Below are 6,052 nucleotides of genomic sequence, written 5' to 3'. Positions count from 1 at the left end.
AAAAAAATAACAGGGTAGTTTGTGTATATTTCTTTTTTGCTTTACAGCTTTACATTCTGTGTGTATTTGAGTGAAATGTACATTTGGTCTTTTACAGAAACGAAATAAAATATATATTGTTTATTGTAGTCTTTATTGTAGCCAGAAGGTGGCATCAATAGCACACAAAAATGCAACACTTCACCAATGCGCAATAAAAGTAAACTGTGCACTTTAGACAGTTCTGAACGCTATCAGCTAAGTGCATCGTTAAGTACGAATACAACTAGCTATTGATTAAATAACTGCCTTGTTTATTTATATAGTCTTGCTCTCTATCTGCGTTTTTCGTTTCTCAAACCTCTAGCCGCGTATAGAGGCCAATAAGTTGTTTTGATATGGCTATGGTGTAGTATAGAGTAGGCTACTGCCCTGTCCTGCATCATTTTAGCTCAATACGCTGAACGTAAGCCACGCTATATGTATCTATCAGTGAGAAGCATATTCCTCAGGTCGTGTGTGGAACAGTTAAGGCTGGCACTTTCTTGTGTCTAAGCACATTGGTCAGAAGCAGTGCCGAAACGCCTTGGTTAACTTCAAGTGGACATGGGTCGGTGATTTTCGCACATATGTATGTAATGTATGATTATGAAAGTCAGACAAGAAGTTCTTGGAAGTTTCATAGTAGTAGTCTAATGTCGTGTAAATTTCACGATTAACGTTTCATTAGTTTAGTAACGGTTTTCGTTCATATTTTTTGGGCAATTTGACGCCATTAACACGACCAATGAGGTGAGTTTGATCTACCATCTCTTATGAGTAGCCTAGTCTATGTATGCGATGGGCGTGTTTTAAGGTGCCTCTACAGAAAATGCCTACCTCCTTGCTATTGTAGCCCTTCTCTGTCATATCTTACGCTAGGGCGGGTTTGACTTATCCCAAGAGTGTATTGCTGTACGCCGCCTGCGAGGACTTCATGCATTTGTAAGGTAATGCTGTGCCCCGTTTCCATTCGGTGCTGTGTTGCTGAGGTTGAATCGTGAATATTCAACTCCCCCATGACTCGTGCGCCTACTTCAACCCTACTTGGAGGGGACACACGTACTGCTGAAAATCAAACCACTGGTAAATATATTTCAAAATTATTATTATTAAGACATGTATAGCCGATGTTAGGCAAATTATAGAAATAGTATTACAATAGTAAAATATTTTTAGACACCAATATAGTAGGCTATAGGCTACAGATTTTTGCATCTGAATGAAAATATGATCTCTAAATTCACTACACTGAACTTCGTTACTCAGCCTAGCTTTGCCTACAAACTGCTTGTTAATAATTCCCATGGCCAACTTGTTAATCATTAAGCCTGTTTAAATGCTTTTTGTTTAAATGCCGTGCTCTATGGGCAGGATCATCTCAAGAGACAAACGCTATTAATTTGGCTTCTCTTAAATGCAAAAAACTTTTTTTTTTCTCATTTCTCAAGAGAAAGATTCTTGAAGTCTTTCAGTCTATCCAGCCCTCAATAGCCCACTGATCCCTCAGGTGTTATCATAACTGCAGGTGTCCAATAATGCGAATAATAATACATTTTAAAATTCGTCCCCTGGGGTAACATTGTAGAGACGAGTCTTTAATTACATGCAAGGTCTTGATTAGATATTGTGAGAGAAAGAGATTCCAGTAATGTAAGTCAATATTTTGTGAGAGAAAGAGATTCCAGTAATGTAAGTCAGTATTATGTTCGTGACTTTCCACATGCAGAGCAGAACATGTTTTGAATGCTGATGGTCTCATCTTGACGATTTATCAGAGAAATTGAGCTTGTCCATTATTTTCTCTTCATGATCGATTGTCCCTGGAAGAACTCTGGAGATAAAGTTCTCTATTGTTTTATTTTCTAAGCTTGAGGCAGTATAATGCCTGTGCTCACTTGTCCCAAACAAATTCAGCATTTTTTTGGGGGTGGTTTTCCTAACTACAATTAATAACCTTAACCTTTTTTTCTTTGTGTTTTTAAAGACTAGTGGAGATTGGAATTAAAGGGACAGAACAATCAAACTATTGATAACTCACAGTTCTTAATTGTGTCAGAGTACAGCTGACTGCACGAACAGCATGTTTCTGTTGTTAAAGTTTAAAGGTTTCAGTGTTAATCAATTACATTGCAGTTCCTTGATCATGATGCGTTTATCATTAGTACTTGCATCTGTGATGTGACATCTCTGTCATATTCACACATACATCTAAACATGGCATTAAAAGCCATTAAATGACCCAATAACCTGGTTCATTATTCATCTTGTGAACAGTTGCCATGTAATGTAATTGTCTGACAGCAAAAATGGCAAGTCGCGCCATTGAATAAAAGGTTTTACTGAAGCACCATTCAGTCCCCAAAGGCAGTATGATAATGTTCCTTCTCTCTCTCTCTCTCTCTCTCTCTCTCTGTGGCTGTCAGCTGGAAAGCCATTACTTTATGCTCCCTTTATGTTTCTTGTTGTGAGACCCTCACAGTCTCTCAGTGTGTGCAGTCTCTCAGTGTGTGCAGTGTGTGCAGTCTTAAGGTCATTCACAGAGGCAGCATACAACAGCACCGACTCCCCTACTGTTCAACAAGCTCTCAGATTGCAAGGGCTAGGGTTGCTCTACATGTTTTGTGTAAATTAATGTGTGTGTGTGTGTGTGAGAGTGTGTCTTTGTGTGAGAGGGATTTATTGTTGATTGGCAATTGGCTCTATCAGTTCTGGTTTGCCCTAAAACGGTTTGTCTAAAGCAGCCTTTGTGAGTTGCTGTTCAGATAGATCCCTGTTTACCAAATCTGCAGTTGAATTCTCCTCTAATGCACACAAGCGCATTCACTCACCCGTTCACGAGCGTACAGTCCTGACGCCTCTTCAAACCCACCAAAAGAAACACAAGGGATGTGACTGGATTAAGTGTTAGAATGACAGAACTAATCATAATGTTAATGTGAATATTTATTCCATGGATCTTTATCTGCACTCGTGATTCAGTGCTGTCAGGAGACATGATGAGAGTGAGGTTCAGTCGGTTCATCTTGTTTGTGGAGGAAATTGTGAATAGAGGTTTGATTTTTGTTGTTTTTGTTGAGGTTGTTGTTGTTGATGAGGACTTCATCACCAGCTGTGAAAGAGGTGGTATTAATCACCATGAGAAAAAAAAAAGAAGTACTATACCATTCTGAAAGGGAGACATTTCCTCTGATGTCAAACCTCTGGATTGACATCACACGCAATGATCTGTTTTATTTTTATCCACGCATGAGCTAGCCCAGCCTGACGGCACATCTAAAGCGCTGGCTCTCTGTGTGACAGTGATTCGACTGGAAATTAGTTTTGGGCAATGTGAGCAAGGAGAGAACTGGATGAGTGGGATTGTTTGAGGACTGTGAAAGCAGTGGATTTGAGGTAAACCTTCAAAAAAACGATTGAGAGATTGATCCCTGCTACCCTTCTGTAAGGAGCAGCCTTCAGTTTTGACCTTTATATTGTGGAATAAATGTTGGATGTGTGCGAAGGTTAGTAAAACATACATGGGGAGAGGGGGTATGACCCCTGCTGCGACACACACACACACACACACACACACACACACACTCTCCATAACACTTACTGCGTCTTCCAGGTTTATGGTTGTTTAAAACCCCTTGTCATTTGGTCTTGTATCATAGTTTATCACAGTCCTTCCGGGCAAAGCCTTTCACATTTCGAGTCAGGTGTGATGACAGCAGTCAGTTGAGCCATGACTACATTCAACAGAAAATCAGCATCAAGTAAGGACTCTTGGACCTCTTTTTCCTCTTTTTTTTTTAACTCCGATGGTTGTAGCGCATACCGCTGGCTTATTTGTGTGACAGACATTCAGCAGACCTAGTGAGATCTTGAGGACCACTAGGATCACTCAGTAGCTGGTATTTTCCAGGATTGAGGATGTGAAAGAGAGAGATGAGGAGGTAGCCTGATAAGAAGGTTGTGAGGGACGGTTCTGCTCTCGAAGTGTGGAAGTCCTGAGGCCACCAGGGAAGATTACCCAAGATGCATTTGGCTTTCCACTCATCCCTTGTGTCTGTGCAGCTGTGGATTCCGTGTGTTGTCATGGCGTCAGTTGGGAGGACAGTTGTGGTGCCAGTGTGTGTGTGTGTGTGTGTGTGTGTGTGTGTGTGTGTGTGTGTGTGTGTGTGTGTGTGTGTGTGTGTGTGTGTGTGTGTGTGTGTGCTCAGAGAGGGGGCTGCTGCCCATTTTTATCCTGATGCAAAGATATCAGTGAGAGATGGGATAATAAGGGAGTGTCTGGGTGTATATATGAGTGTGTGTGTGTGTGTGTGTGTGTGTGTGTGTGCTTGTAATGGAAAGCTGTCCTTCTCTTATTTATGCAGGTGTGTGTGTGTGCGTGACTGTGGTGCACACGTTTGTTTAAAAGAGAAGAGAGGGAGAGTGTGAGTGTTTATATTGGAGAGGCAGGGAGAAAATGACACTGTTTACAGAAGACAGGCAATGAATGTACAGAAGACGGGCAGAGAGAGGGAGAGGAACGACTGAGCTGAAGTGTCTGTGTGAGAGAGATGGCAGAATAGAGGTGTGTGTGTGTCTGTGTGTCTGTGTGTCTGTGTGTGTCTGTGTGTGTGTGTGTGTGTGCGAGAGCGATGGCAGCACAGAGGAATAGAAGGACAGAGAATCATTGAGGCATGTGGCTAGGTGAAGTGTTCGGGTCAGACGCTGTCTGTCGGGGGGCCTCCCATCGCTGCTGCTGCTGCATGAGGCCAGCTCCAGGGACCCACATGAGAGGACAGACGCGCGTCGGTTGGACATGAATGAAAAAGTCCAACCTGTGGCACGCCAGCAGCGTAACAGCACTCCCCACACCCTCCCCACCCTCCCTCCCCGTCAGAGGGATACCTTGACAGATCATTCTGGGGGAATGTTCTTTGTGGTTCCGAGGCAGCTGTGTGTGTTGTGAGGTGATCTCTGTGTTTTGGGGACAAGTGCTTCTAAGAGTTTTGGCTTGCTGCCACGCAGCTGTTGCTATCTTATCTGCAATGCAATGCAATGGCCTGGGTGATTGCGACAGTGTTGTTATTGGTGTGGTTAGGTGTGTTTGCCGTTCATTAAAGGGTTGGTCACTGATGGTATATGATTGGCAGGTTATGGCTGTGATTATGAATTATATAAATGCCTTCGAATGTTTTGCTTGTTTGATTTGATTGCCATGCGTTGATGATTATGACTGTGGTTTCACACTTGGACCGCAGACAGGAGTAATGCTACGATGCTAGGAAGATGATTTGTGTGTGCATTCAGAAGTAACGGGCTGTCGATAAACTGTTCCAGTGGAGTCTCTTATGATTTCCAGCGTATCTCTTTAAGGACTGAATGAAGTATGGGAGGTTAATAAGGTTCACATTTTTGAAATGTAGCCAGTGTCATTGGTGTGTCGCATTTTCTGGCAGAATTTGGTAGGCTCTTTCTTCTGAGTGGATTAAAGAGGTTTTCTATGCCGACACATCACCCATAGCACCTTATCAAGGTTGATTAAAACAGAAATTGATGTCCTGGAACGTTGGGCTGTTTTAAGTCGTGAAATGAGACGCACATTGACAAACTGAGATAGACACCAGTTTGTATCTGCCTTTATGTATTTAGCAGTTGCTTTAAAGTCAGTGCAGTCCACAAAATGATGACATTAACACAGTTTTTCAAATCACCGTCAATGATCCCTGCTCAGCTGCCTGGTGTAAGTATCATTGGAGAGGAGATCCTAATTATAGGGACTGGACCTCTCAGTGTTTATCATCATCATCATCATCCTCATCATCCTCATATCAGCTTCCAGCTTCCAGCCTCTTGCCTCTGCTCATCTCACAGGCGTCTTACTCTGGGCCATGATCTGGGTGTCTGCAGAGGATTAGACATCCAATTGGTCAGAGCAATTAGACATGGTGCAGCATCATCCAAGAGACTTTGAGCTTGGGTTATCTTGGGGTGTGTGTGTGTGTGTGTGTGTGTGTGTGTGTGTGTGTGTGTGTGTGTGTGTGTGTGTGTGTGTGTG

This window comes from Sprattus sprattus, assembly GCF_963457725.1.
Source record: "Sprattus sprattus genome assembly, chromosome: 12".
Lineage (NCBI taxonomy): Eukaryota > Metazoa > Chordata > Actinopteri > Clupeiformes > Clupeidae > Sprattus > Sprattus sprattus.
This window is presented reverse-complemented; position numbering follows the sequence as displayed.